We start from the raw sequence: 14,717 nt of genomic DNA, 5'->3' as shown, positions 1-14,717 counted from the left end.
GGGGTAACTCGTACTCACGATGGGACTTCACTCTGGCGAACACGTGGAATTCCACCGGCGCCTTGCACTCCTTCAAAATACCAGGGCGTTTTCCTGGAGAGCCTCCTTTCCACCTCGGGGTTTCCTGGGCACCAATACTAGAGCTGGGATGAGCTCGATGTATCAAAAGTCCTCTTTTTATCCGCCAAATAACTTCCGGGCGAATTCTACTGTATTCACTATTAACTTTCGGGGCACGTGACGACTCACGGGGCAGCTATTGCACGAGTGACGGTCTCTTCTTTTCCTTCGCGATTCGTGGGGGTTCGTCAGGTGTCGATGTCCTTCGGGTTTTAATTCGGGAGCAATCGGGGCCAATCAGCACGGGTGAGTGGTGACGATGACCACAATCCAGGGATGTCTCGCAAGGGATTATTGCTGGTGTTGAATATTCGGGGGTCTACTATGGGGAATTTCCAGGAGGCGATGGCTTCTCCAATTGATCGGGTGGGGCCGGAACTGATGTCTTCCTTCGGCTGATGTTTTCGTGATGTCCAGGAGCAGGGGTAGAGGGGCGATGAGGGGAAAAGTCTGGGGAAGGGGTATCCAACGGTGGCGGGATTTACCTTTCAGGGGCAGTGTGTAGTGGGAAAAAATATGTAGAAAAATAATAAAAAATAAATGAATATGCCTCGTCACAATATCCAGTGTGTTTAATCATTTAATAACCACTTATCCCAATATTTATCAACATCAGTATTTAATTATTGACATCGCTCACATCACTACTAAAAATTTCCATCTAAAATTTCCGGTGTACTTTCCCGAAATTTTTAGCAAATTGAATTTCTACTGAAATTTCAAGGAATTTCTATAAACTATGAATTTCAATTGCATTTTCCTCTGAAAATGAGTGACAAATCAGAAAATTCCGATAAATATATACATCAATTTTCAGGACATCAACACTGAATGCGATTTAGGGGGAAAAAAATCATGAAATTTCAGATTTCAGAAAAAATTCATTTGAATTTCAAATAAATTCAGGAATTTTCGTCTTTGTGGTAGTTAAAATTCTGGAATTTTCACTGAATTGAAACCTGAAATTTCATTTTTTTTCTCTAACAGAGTAGGGATCTGATGAGAAAATTTATAGGTTTTGGATAACATTCTTCCCCAAACTCAATGTTCATTATTCAAAATAATGTTAAAACAATTATGCTTCTCCTATTTTTAGGCCTGCAATGTAGTTATATCATTGGTTATGTGGATGATTCACCATACGAGTATAAGTGATGAATTGACAATGTGATTTTACTAATTATAGCCGTTAATGCCGAAAAAAAAAATTTTTATGCAAAAAAACTTTTGTCTCACTAGTGGTGAGGGGGGGGTGGGGGTGTAGCGGCTCGCTACATCCACACTGAAACGCGTATCGCACCGCTCTCATACACACACACCTGAAGAATATACGCACGTCCCAGGTGTCGCAATCGCTCCCGCTTAGTAGTCGTGTGGCTCTCGCCACTCGGTGGACATCTCCACCTCACCTGTATATATAATACATTCATACCACCGACTCATCCTGTACATACTCATATCACGGCAATAAACTAATTACTAGTTTGCAACCGTTGCCTCGCGTAGTTGATTCGTTACCTTGCCGATCTACCACCACCTCGAATCCTACATTGGTTCCGATACCGGGAAACTGTGTGTGAGGCAGTTTCTCACTCAACACCAAAGGGAAGCGCGAGTACAACGAGTAAAACGAGTGCGCGTGCCTTTAGACGGGAAGAGTCTAGTTTTGTTCAACTCGATGGATGCTTCTGGAAGAATTGATCACTCGTTGTGAAATGTTGATTGAGACCCAATTATCTCCACTCCTTGGCTTCAGTGTTTGAATGGATACATAAATTTTTTCTTCTCTTTCTGAAATTTTAGGATATAATGTTGGAATAACAAGTCGAGGACGTGCTACATGGTCAGGCAGGCCGAATGTTACGAAAAAAATGAGACGCAATTCAAATATCGTACAAATATCGTATTGATGAGACGCAAATCATGGAGTCCTACCAGGAATCAGGCCAGACTAAACAAATGACGGAAGATAGTCTGAAACCTGCACCGGGATGTGACGAACAGTTCAGTTCGCCCAGAGCACTTGGCGAGAGCACTTGCTAATGATTCATATTATATATACGCATTTATATTTTCTTTTATCTGAACACCAAATGTACTATTAATATTCAGTCTACTACAATATACCAGCCCAATTAACTATTTAAAAAAAAATGTCGATACTCGGACGTCTTCTCCAACTTGCTGCGCACGCACAGCTTCAGTGCGCACGCAAATCAGACACACCGGTCGCCTGGCAACGCGGTTCAATTTGTTAGTTTGTGTGTGATTCCCGCCTCGCTAACTACCGCGGCCAAGTGCACATGTACCGAGTATAGTGTTGTCTCTCTCGCACCCGCTAACACATTGCGGAGCACCCAATGAACGTTGTGCTGTGTTAGAGCTACAATAAAGACTTCTAACGACTTTATTCAGAGGGCAACCACTGTTGTAAATAATCTAGCATTTAATCTCCGTTAGTAATAATTTCCTTTCAATTATTTTGTGATTCTCTGAAACGCGCCGTGTCAACGATCGAATTTCTCCCGTTCAAAACGCGATACAAACGGGGAGTGCATCGGATGTCAACATTCCGACTTTGCTACTCTGTTCCTACAAATAGTCCACACATCACACAGGCAGCATTCACCTCTACCACCAGGGTTTATCGAGTACTCCGCTGGTACGAGGCATATACAGCGACAATGGACACCGCACGCGCGGCACGGGCCAACGAGGATGGAAACCTCACCCGCTAGGTTCGCAGCGATATTCACGCATGAGGGAGAGAAGAAAGTAACCTCATGCCGAATTACTCCGATAGCAGCGTTGAGAGCATCGGGCCGACTCACTGAGCTCATCTCCCCTAAACACATCGTTGAAACTGACACATCTGCGTTCACACACACGAGCATTCACACAGGGATTCATCTCATCGTTTATTTCAACAAGCCCTGTCGCTCATCTTCGCGGATCTCATGCATATTTCCTGCGAATCAACACTTGGACTCGGGAACAGCAACAACTCGGATAACAGCCCACGCCTAGCAGCAGCTAGGGTGCCGCAGTCACCTCCATCAACAACATTTTTCAAGCTGATGCTTGACATTGTCTTGTTCTTTTTAATTTTTTTCTTTTTGTTACAGAAAAAACTACGTTTTTTTTAATAAAGCAGGGAGTCATGTAGCGGCTCGCTACATCCACACTGAGATGCGTATCGCACCGCTCTTATACACACACACCTGAGGAACATACGCACGTCCCAGGTGTCGCAATCGCTCCCGCTTAGTAGTCGTGTGGCTCTCGCCACTCGGTGGACATCTCCACCTCACCTGTATATATAATACATTCATGCCACCGACTCATCCTGTGCATACTCAGATCACGACAATAAACTAATTACTAGTTTGCAACCGTTGCCTCGCGTAGTTGATTCGTCACCTTCCCGATCTAGCANGGGGGGGGGGGGGTATCGATATAGATATCGATATCACATTTCAAAATGTCCCGAAAAAATTGGGGATTATTATTATTTATCAAGAAAAAAGAGAATCAATTGATTTTCGACCGGCCCCTGTGTAACAGTGGAATTTGACAAATTGAAACCTCTGAAAAAGGGTCATTACTCGTCCTCACAGTACTGACGTATTTTTTCTAATGGTACATGAAAAAGCGGAAAAAATCGTTTTTTATTCATTAAAATCCGTCAATTAGTTCGCGAGATATGATTTTTCAAAAATTTGAGCTTTTGACACATGTTGTAGATAAACAATTGATGTTGAAGGAACAAAAATTTACGGAAAGCATATACTTACGTAGTACCTGACTGTGAGCATGACAATTCAGGATGGCTGAGTCGACATGGAAAATTCAGGGTGGCTGAGTTGACATGGAATGCCCCATATATGCGTGCATATACATATGCAAGCGCATAGATATTATCTTCAAATTGCATATTTGGACTTTTCTGCCTATATTTAGTTATTCCAACACACACAAAAATCGAAAACTCAAATTTGAGCGATTGCAGTGCTTTCATCAACGCTAAAATATTGATGGTTGTTCTGCCGCTATCGTGCAGGAAAGATTGGGACACTGATCTTTTCATATTAAATGTTACAGAAAATATTCTTTCAAATTTGGTAGAAAATACAGAATGAAAATTTAAAAAATATCAGAATGTAACTGTTCCGTCGCAGAAGTTTTTTTTATTTCGAATTATTAATTTTTATTCCAAAATGTTCAATTCACCAGTCCCGGGAATTAACTATCCCAAATTTCTTTAGAATTTCATTTCCCCACGCGTAAACCGCTTTTTGGTGATGTTCGGCGAAATATTTATAATCTCTCATCTCTCGTCACTCGAATCGAATTTTCCCCTCGTCTATTACTTCAATGCATTTGAAATATTTTCCCAAATAAAATGTCGAAATATTCTCTCTAGTAAATCCTTTTTACTAAAGATGATATTTTATTAGAGTCGATATTTTCCCGAATTCTATAAATTTCAATCATCGCTTGTCAATGCTAATAGCCTCACTAATCCCTCCACTCAAAACAGTTATCAGATTTGAGCCGGTTTATGCCTACAAACATGAAAGTCTCGAAGAACTACCTTAATGATTATTGCGCTTAACGGTCCCTAACCACTCAGTTTTCCCAGCCCTCTGAATTTCCGTGTCTCAGTACATAAACCCTAGCTTCTCCCATTTTCAAGTTAGTATCTGTCTTAGTTTATAACTGTTCAATTCTGTCACTAAAGTCATTTTGCTCAAAAATAAAACGAATTACACCGCGTTTCGGTTAAATTCAATATCCGTCTTTCGACATAAATAGTTATTCTTTCGGTCCTCGCGACATTATCGAGCATTCGACGGACTCCTCGTCGATACCTCTGAATTTAATCTCGTCGTTTTGATATCTATTTAATTGCAATAATTCAATCTCATAGACTTTAGTTGTTATCAAGTGTGCAAGTGCAGTGAATAAATTATAACCATTTTTATTGAATCTAACAAACTCTTGATTATTTTTGATTAAAAAATTTCCGACAATCATCTCAGTATCTTAACACTGTGTGAGTGAACAGTAACGATGACGCTTTTTTATTTAAAAAAAAACAATTTTTGATGCGCAACACCTTTTGGTAGAAAATGTACCAGTTTTCCGCCACAGTATTGGTTAAAATATCCACAGAATCCTGCACATGGCGTGCTTGCTATTGTTTTTGTAGGGGATAAGATTTTCTCAAATATTAGAGAAAAAAGCAAGCACGCCACACGTGAGATTCTGTGGATATTTTAAGTAATACTGTGACGGAAAACTGATACATTTCCTCGAAAAAGATGTTACGCGTCAGAAAAAATTTTTTTTTTAATAAAAAAAGGAAAAAAACATCCTCATGCCCATGGTGCAAATCTGGGAGGAGACGTGGTATTTCCCTTTATTTTGCGTCAACAATTTTTGAATACATGTTGAAACAAAAAAAAAAAACAATCTAGCACCGGCGCATCCCGAGTAGAAATTTTATTGCGCAGAAACGTCGCGTGGCGATGTACCTCAGCCCGAGTCGAAATTTTACCGGGTCTCTCAACGTAGTTTCAAGGTCCACTGGTGGGTTTAGGACGTTGAAAATACGTTGTCCAGTGTACAGGCTCAAATGCACCGATTCAACCTACTTTCGAAGTAAATACCGTCTCTTTTTTCCATTTTTTCCAGATTGTACGTTGAAATTAGGTTGAAACTAAACGTATCCCCAACGTTCTTCCACGGTACATTCTTTCCTTCCTTCCTCCCCCTTTCCCTCTTCACACTACCAGTTTCATTCTACCATCGATTAATTGATTAAATCTTGCATAGATTAATCGATGGAAGAATGGCAAAAATATAAATATTATTAACTCGGTGAAACAAAAATGAAAAAAAAAGAAAAAAACGGATCGGTCCATTGGTTCTCGAGATATCCCTGCTTGTAGTTCTGCCGTGTTCCCTTTCGGTCACCCATCCTTTTCATGGTTTTACTCGCTACTGCTCAAGCTCAGTGATCGCAGGATATGCCGGTATGCTTCTGAGCTGTACAGTTCCTTGTGGCGAGTTGTATTTTTTTCGCGTTTATATAAGCAACTAATAAGAAGAAAAATAGGAAAAAACAGAAAGAAAGTAGGAAATAGAGTAATACAGGAAATTAAGAGGAGAGGAGCAGAGGGAGGAGATGAGAGGGAATTAGAGTCCATATAGATCTAAGAAGTCTAAGGGTCGGACCTTTCATATAAAAGTCAGTGAGTGTAAAGATCCGATAAGTGTAATAGTTGAGTCTGAAGGATCACGCGAATCTTAGGTTCAACTGACCCTTAGGTCAGTTGAACCTAAGGGTCAAAAGAGTACGAGGGGCCAGGCGAATGTAAGGGTCAGTTCAGTAAGGGTCAGATACGTAAAAGGCTCAGTTGAGTTTAAGGATCAGTTGTGTTCAAGTGTCAGTTGAGTTTAAGGGTCAAAAGAATTAAGGATCAGATGAGTCTGAGGGCCAGATGGGTTTTTTTTATCAATAAGCGTAAAACCTACAGTATAGGGCCAGATGGATATAAGGGTCAGCCGAGCCCGAAGAATCACACGAATCTGAGAGTCAAAATGGTACGAAGGGTCAGGCGAATATAAGGGTCAGTTGAGTATGGGTCATATAAGTTGTAAAGGATTTTTGCCGGTGCTCCACCAGCAAATATCCCAAACTATTTTGGGCATCTCCTCTATCGTTCAATTAAGTCGGGCGCCAGCTGGATTTTCACGGAAAATCCAACGGTAAACCGGCCTCAGAAGATAACTCGTCTACCCTGAGGACTTTTCGTGGCGGGGCTAACAATGCCGAGCCAGCATCAGCGTAAAACGGTAGAGTGGGCGAGGTTCACCATACTAGGAGTATTTCACTCGATCGCTCCTCGTCTTTTCAGCCGAGAGACTGCGATTAAGCGTATCTTCCAGGAGCTATTCCCCCATGTATCTTTCGCCGAGGATGTTTCCATTCCTCTGACGTATTCCTTTCCTCTCCAGAGTGGCTCAACTCTGGAAAAGTCGACCATCACTTGCGAATCCTTCTCACTCCTCAGAGCGCCGAACACTGAGAGGCACATGCGACACAGGTATCCGGAGACTTGTTCTCACCCACCTGTGCCCACCCCAACTCAACCTCAATGCTCGGTAAAAGCACTATCATCGCGGGCCAACACCCACAGTACTCGTCGTGGAGGTACGTGCGATCGGACCTCCAGGAGTCGGCCTAACTTCCGGCCCACGGATCCACGCCAACACCACTTCTTTCGTCCGAAGTGATGGATCCCTGAGAATATGGAATTAAAACACTCCACGTCCTCAAAGTAATCCGATCCTTCTGTTTGGGACGCCGAAGCGTCCCATTCTCTCGCTGTTCCGGACCTTGTCCTCACAACGGACCCCCATAATCCATAATGGATTAATGCCACTTCCAACCGTCGTCGAGGACCGGACGATTTACATCCGCTCGACTCCAGTACCTGTCACCGACTGTCTCGAAATCCACTAGGGCCTTCTCCCCCTAGTCTAAACATCTCAGCGGCGGTGGGTCATCCATTACCCCACCACCACCAATCAGCTCGACGGCAATCGAGGGGGCGCTAGTCCTCTCACTTAGCCGTTGGTCCCTAGTCTAAGACGACAGTTGGAACGCCAGTACGTTGGCCCGTTTCCCCCAAACACAGCTGGGCGAGTTTCTAGATAAGGCGACAGGGTATCGACAGCCTCTCTATAATGTTCAGAAGCCTGGTTTCACCCAAACCACGCCTCTTGGCATTATTTGATTGGTCTGTTCACCTCACGCGCAGTTCACTTGAACCGCCATTCGATGTCACTCTCATCTCTCGCTCAGCTTCTTCAGCTGGCGTTAGATGTCGCTCCCTCTCTCTGTCCCTCACTCTAACCATTTTTAACTCATGGGTTTTCGTGTTGGTAAAACAGTTTACCGTAACGAGAAAATCTCGTTACAAAGTAGAAGTCTCAGTTGAGTTTAAAGGTTAGATGCGTCTCAGTGATAGTTGAGTTTAAGGGTCAGATGGGTCTAAGGGTTATTTGAGTCCAAAGGATCAGGCGAATCTAAGAGTCAGTTGAGTCTAAGGGTCAAACAACTACAAAGGGTCAGGCGGATTTAAAGGACAGTTGAGTGTGAAGGATTACGCGAATCGACGAGTCAGTTGAGCCTAAGGGTCAAAAGAGTACGAAGGGTCAGGCGAATCTAAAGGTCAGATGAGTTGAGTCTCAGGGTCAGTTCAATCTAAAAGTCAGATGACCTTTGGCTCACCTGACCCTCAAAATCGATCTGACCCTCAGACTCATTTGACCCTTATCCTCGTCTTAGACTCATCTGACTCTCAGGCCCAATAGGGCCTTCGCATTCATCAGACCCATACACTCAACTGACCCTTACACACAACTGGCCATTAAATTCAACTGACAGTTGAACTCAACTGAGGTTTGTAATTATCTGACCCTTACAAAACAGACCCTTGGATTCGCCTGACCCTTCGTACTCTTTTGACCCCTAGGCTCAACTCACCTTTAAACTCAACTGACATTCAATTTCAACTGATTTCACTTATCTGACCCTTAGATTCGCGTAATCTTTTGGACTCAACTCACCCTTATACCCATCTGACCCTTGTACTCAATTGATCTTTATACTCAACTAACCCTTCTGACCCTTGGACCCAACTCACCCTTCAGACGCATGATTGTTTGAACTTCGAACTAATGTTATTAATGTACTAACACTAATAATTTAGTTACGTGAGTCTTTAACACGGTAATGAATTTTTTAATTATCGTCAATAATGACCTTGATACAATCAAATGTAGACATCGAAACTTACAATGTTCGTTAACAGAAAACAAACGTCATTGACGTTGAGAGTACGTTTAATATACGGTGGATATTGAGTGTTTTTCAAATTCGGCGGAGAATTTGAACATCAAAGCAATGTAGGTTCAAAACGTTGAAACTCCGTCGGGAGACCCGGTAAAATTTTGCCTCGGGAGAAAGGTACGCAGCGAGGTCGCGAGACAGAGCTGCGCGAGGTTTATGCGGGATGGACCTTTCTGTGTCTGCCTTAACCTCAAATCCCGTCAATTAAGAATTCACAATCTTCATATTATACGTATTAATTCAAATTAATTATTGAAGGATTAACGATTTGTTAGTGAATAATAATCTCTCCCAACTAATTGATGATTATTATTATCGATAAAATAAAAAAAATGGGAGCGCACCGTCCGTGTCGCATAGGGTTCCAGTAGCGACCTAGCCGTGCAGTACGGCAGCGCACTCCGTGCTTGAATGTCGCTGCAACAGCCAATTAGGCCAGTCAAATAAGGACTTTATTTTGGCTGAAATCAAGGGTGATAGAAGAAGGATAAAAATCATAGCATATCATGCGGAAAAATAATATAAAACACATACTAAGTTTTTGGGATTCTAGCAGCCCGAGAAATTGTTGAAAAAAATTAAACAAGTGGGAAATTGCTCTTCTATTGCATATAGTATAGTTATTTTTGCTAGTAAATTAGCAATATGCTTCCGAATGGTTATTTTGCACACCATTTCCTTCTATCATGTGTAATTCATTGTTTATTTTATTTTATTAAATTGAATAAGATTTCTTTTCAATTAACTTTGTCAGATTTTCAACTTAGTTGAATGTTATCATCATCATTATTCTTATTATCCCTTTCTTCTATATAACTGATTGTCTTTTTTACAGTTCTATCTCTCCCCTCAGCACTTCGATACAATGTTAATAGAAAAATTTTATTTACGCATACTTGAATGAATTCGCCAAAAAATTCGATTTTGGCGAAAGTCGACTTTCCCTCTGAGAAAATCCAAGATCTGACCCTTGACCCACGTGAAAATGAAAATTTTTTTTCCGTCTTTTCTGTCGCTTGCAGGGATTTCATTGGCATTAGAGGGACGAATAAATACAGAATGAACATTCACTTCGCGAAAAAATTCGATTTTGGCGAAAGTAGACTTTTCCCCGGGAAAAATCCAAGGTCTGACACTTTGGCTCCGGGTGAAAAAAAAATTTTTTATTTCGAGATTTCTGTCACCTTTAAGGGTTTCATTGGCATTAGACGGACCAATGAATACGGGATAAACATTCACTTGACGAAAAATTTAGATTTTGGCGAAAGTCGACTTTCCCCCGGGCAAAATCCAAGATCTGACACTTTGGCTCCGGGTGAAAAAAAAAAAAAATTTATTTCGACATTTCTGGTACCTCCAAGAGTTTCATTGGCATTAGACGGGCCAATAAATACGGAATCAACATTCACTTGGCGAAAAAATTCGATTTTGGCGAAAATCGACTTTCCCCCAAGAAAAATCTGACATTTTTACATGGCACAATAACCCTCCTGGATTAATTTGATCCAACAATTATACCAAAATTACTGACGACAATGATTACAAAGAAGATGGGAATGGAATATTAATACTAGCAATGTCATTATTTAAAGTCTACACCTGTTCTCTTTTGTAATTTCTGTCTGGGTTTTCTGGAGAGAACATGGGTTATGAGCCCCAGATAACTAAAATANAAAAAAAAAAAAAATTTATTTCGACATTTCTGGTACCTCCAAGAGTTTCATTGGCATTAGACGGGCCAATAAATACGGAATCAACATTCACTTGGCGAAAAAATTCGATTTTGGCGAAAATCGACTTTCCCCCAAGAAAAATCTGACATTTTTACATGGCACAATAACCCTCCTGGATTAATTTGATCCAACAATTATACCAAAATTACTGACGACAATGATTACAAAGAAGATGGGAATGGAATATTAATACTAGCAATGTCATTATTTAAAGTCTACACCTGTTCTCTTTTGTAATTTCTGTCTGGGTTTTCTGGAGAGAACATGGGTTATGAGCCCCAGATAACTAAAATATCAGTTTTTAAAAAAATGATATTTTAGTTGCTCATAACAGGTTTGCATGAATCCTTAAAATTATTACATAAATAGATTAACCTTAAATGAATTTGAACCGTTTTTTTTTCATTCAAATAATCAACGTAAGTGTATTTTCTACAATCATGGAAAGGCAACAAACTTTCGAATACCATAAGCGATTCCTGAAATTCTTATATAAATCAAATGAAAGAATGATACTATTTATATCATAACAAAATTTCAACAGAATATCATTTTTTTTAAATGTATTTATTCATAATTGATTGAGTTTGTAACATCACATTTGAAGAAACCATAAAAAAGCTAATTTTCGGAAAAACTGATGAAAAATTTGAAATTTCTGAAAATTATCATAAAAAATTTAAATCAATGGAGGCAGTTATCGTAACCATGGTGCAACTCCCACTTAAGGGCATCAATACAAACATTTCAAGCCATGATACAATTCATTCGAAGCCAGGAATCCAAAGATATCTGCGGAATTCTGATTGTCAAAAAAAAAAATTTTTTGCAAATTTTCACAAAAATCACAGTAATGATTACTGCTATCGTCTTCATCGTCGAATTCGGTCGAAAGGGCATGTCAACAAATTTTTTAAGCCGTTATTTAATGAATTTCAAACTTTTTTTTTTATTTATCGTAAAAAAAACGATTTTTGAAAAAATTCGAAAATTTTACAAATTCGTTAATGAATTGAATTTCAATTAATGGCAGTAGATGGGGCTCAGTAAGACCTACATTTGAGAAAAAAAAAAAGATTGAATTCCATTGTTGAACTGGAGAATAATTGAAGAAAAGTTTGTTACATACGTACATACATACGTACACACGTACAGACGCGATCTAAAAATTGCATTTTCGGACTTTTTGGATCATAATGCATTGATATAACACAAAAAATCGAAAACTTAAATTTGGTCGATTACAATGCTTCCATTCGGAAGCAAAAATGCAAAATTAAGCGTCCGCGTGACCTTTTTTGCCTTACGCTGGCGAAAGCGTAAGCAAAAGAAGTTTACATTAAAGACGGGAATTTATATAGCGTTCCACATCTTTATGACGTCAGTAGGAAATTAGTAGATGGGATTTGGATGAGGTAGGAGGGGAAATGGGATTATTCTCAATATGAATAACCAGAAAATTTTATAATACATGAACAATACGATAGATAGGATAAAAATCCCTAGGACATAATTTGTAGAGCATTAAATTTTCTACAAAAAAGTCACTGGCGGCATATTCCTAATTTCAACCGATAAACCGCCAAGCGAGCTGAAAGTTGCATCACGGAAAAGCTAATTTTCCGCCAACACCGAGAAGTCCATTTGAGTAACAAAATGCAAATGATATATGAAAATGTTGATTAAAAAATCTGAAAAATATCAGGATGCATTTTGACTCTTCACAGAATGTCTCCGCGAGAGGAATTTTTTTAAAAATAATTTTTAGATTTTTCAGCCATCCCCATTTTTCTCGTTTTTATCATTTTTCAACCAAAATTTGCCATAGTATAACTTTTGATTCAGTCACCCAACGGGAATGGAAGAAATTGCTGATTTTTTTTCGTTCTCTGCTCTTTATTTTCATTCCTGAATTTTCCCAAATTTTCCCTTGGATTTGTTAACAAACATTTTCAAAAAAAAAGGAAAAATTTTCAATTTTCATTTTTTTTATCTCAAAAAATCCTTTAATTTTTTAAAGATTTTTTTTGTCTTGGAATTTTTCCATATTTCTAATACTTAAGGAATTATGAATTTTTTTAGGTTAGACAAAAAGTACCCATCGCACGGCCCCCACTCCGCGCATTTGATCTCCCCACTCCTCACGTTCTCCGTGTAGCGCAGCGTCCCCAAAATTTTCCATTGGTTCTTTATCAATTGTGACGAGGCATACTCATTTATTTTTTATTATTTTTCTACATATTTTTTCCCACTACACACTGCCCCATAAAAGGTAAATCCCGCCACCAATTTTTAGTAGTGATGTGAGCGATGTCAATAATTAAATACTGATGTTGATAAATATTGGGATAAGTGGTTATTAAATGATTAAACACACTGGATATTGTGACGAGGCATATTCATTTATTTTTTATTATTTTTCTACATATTTTTTCCCACTACACACTGCCCCTGAAAGGTAAATCCCGCCACCGTTGGATACCCCTTTCCCAGACTTTTCCCCTCATCGCCCCTCTACCCCTGCTCCTGGACATCACGAAGACATCAGCCGAAGGAAGACATCAGTTCCGGCCCCACCCGATCAATTGGAGAAGCCATCGCCTCCTGGGAATTCCCCATACTAGACCCCCGAATATTCAACACCAGCAATAATCCCTTGCGAGACATCCCTGGATTGTGGTCATCGTCACCACTCACCCGTGCTGATTGGCCCCGATTGCTCCCGAATTGAAACCCGAAGGACATCGACACCTGATGAACCCCCATGAATCGCGAAGGAAAAGAAGAGACCGTCACTCGTGCATTAGCTGCCCCGTGAGTCGCCACGTGCCCCGAAAGTAGTAATTGTGAATACAGTGAAATTCGCCCGGAAGTTATTTGGCGGATAAAAAGAGGACTTTTGATACATCGAGCTCATCCCAGCTCTAGTATTGGTGCCCAGGAAACCCCGAGATGGAAAGCAGGCTCTCGAGGAAAACGCCCTGGTAGTTTGAAGGAGTGCAAGGCGCCGGTGGAATTCCACGTGTTCGCCAGAGTGAAGTCCCATCGTGAGTACGAGTTACCCCCCTCATTTTCCCTCTTGTCCCCACAATATTACCCTTCATACCCCCCAACGGTGAGCCTACACTCTTTTGTTTCTTCCCCATTCAGTTATTATTTGGATATTTAGTTGCATTCCCTTGACACGACTAGCTTCTCCCCTTTTTCTGCATTAGAGTCACTCCCTTTTTTACGTGTACAAAAGTTGCCTGGCCTTACCCATAACCCTAGATCCAAGTAAAAGGCATTCCAACCGTCTTACGAGGATCTATTATGTAAATTAATAGAAATATAGATATTCAGTTAATTTTATCCCTCATTTGTCCTCATTATTTAATTGCCCTAAATCCCCCTTTTAGGAAATAATAATAATTAAATATTGAAAGATCACACAATATAAAAATGAAAAAATTACAACAAGTTTTAACTCTCCGTCAAATTGAAACTTAAACAAAAAAAACTATTTCATGAATATAATTTCTCATCCAATTTGCATCGTCAGTACAGAGGTTTAAAAAAGAAATTCCCATTGAATTTATGCATTTGTTACGTCATGATTTCCCAGTAAATATTTAATAATAATTTTGATAATCAAATAAATTCTGGAAAATTATGACAGTTATTTTCTCCTATTTTGAGCCTACCTTTCGGTAATAGCTCGGGATTGGAGTCGGGTGAATTGTTAGAATAATAGAGGATAAAAATTCACAATAAATGAAGTCAATATTTATTTAAATTATATTCGAATTTTAACGAAATCAAATTCTTTGAATTAAACAATTTACAAATGGATTAATTTTCACCAATTTTGAATATAAATTGTCATACAATATAAAATTTTTCCCTCGATTCAACGCGAAAATTTACATCAAGAATTGAAACTTTTTTTTTATATTGAGTTC

The 14,717-nt window shown here is 39.6% G+C and overlaps 1 protein-coding gene across 1 annotated transcript in view; it reads right to left on the bottom strand.

Moving 5' to 3' along the window:
- LOC107043807 overlaps positions 1–14,717 on the bottom strand; it is a gene marked incomplete at its 3' end in the record, with an annotated part of 160,725 nt that overhangs the window by 57,508 nt on the left and 88,500 nt on the right.

The sequence above is a fragment of the Diachasma alloeum genome, unplaced genomic scaffold (assembly GCF_001412515.2).
Source record: "Diachasma alloeum isolate Michigan unplaced genomic scaffold, Dall2.0 Dall_scaffold_00629, whole genome shotgun sequence".
Taxonomy (NCBI): domain Eukaryota; kingdom Metazoa; phylum Arthropoda; class Insecta; order Hymenoptera; family Braconidae; genus Diachasma; species Diachasma alloeum.
The sequence above is the reverse complement of the archived record's forward strand: the minus strand, read 5'-3'. Positions and strand labels throughout refer to the sequence as shown.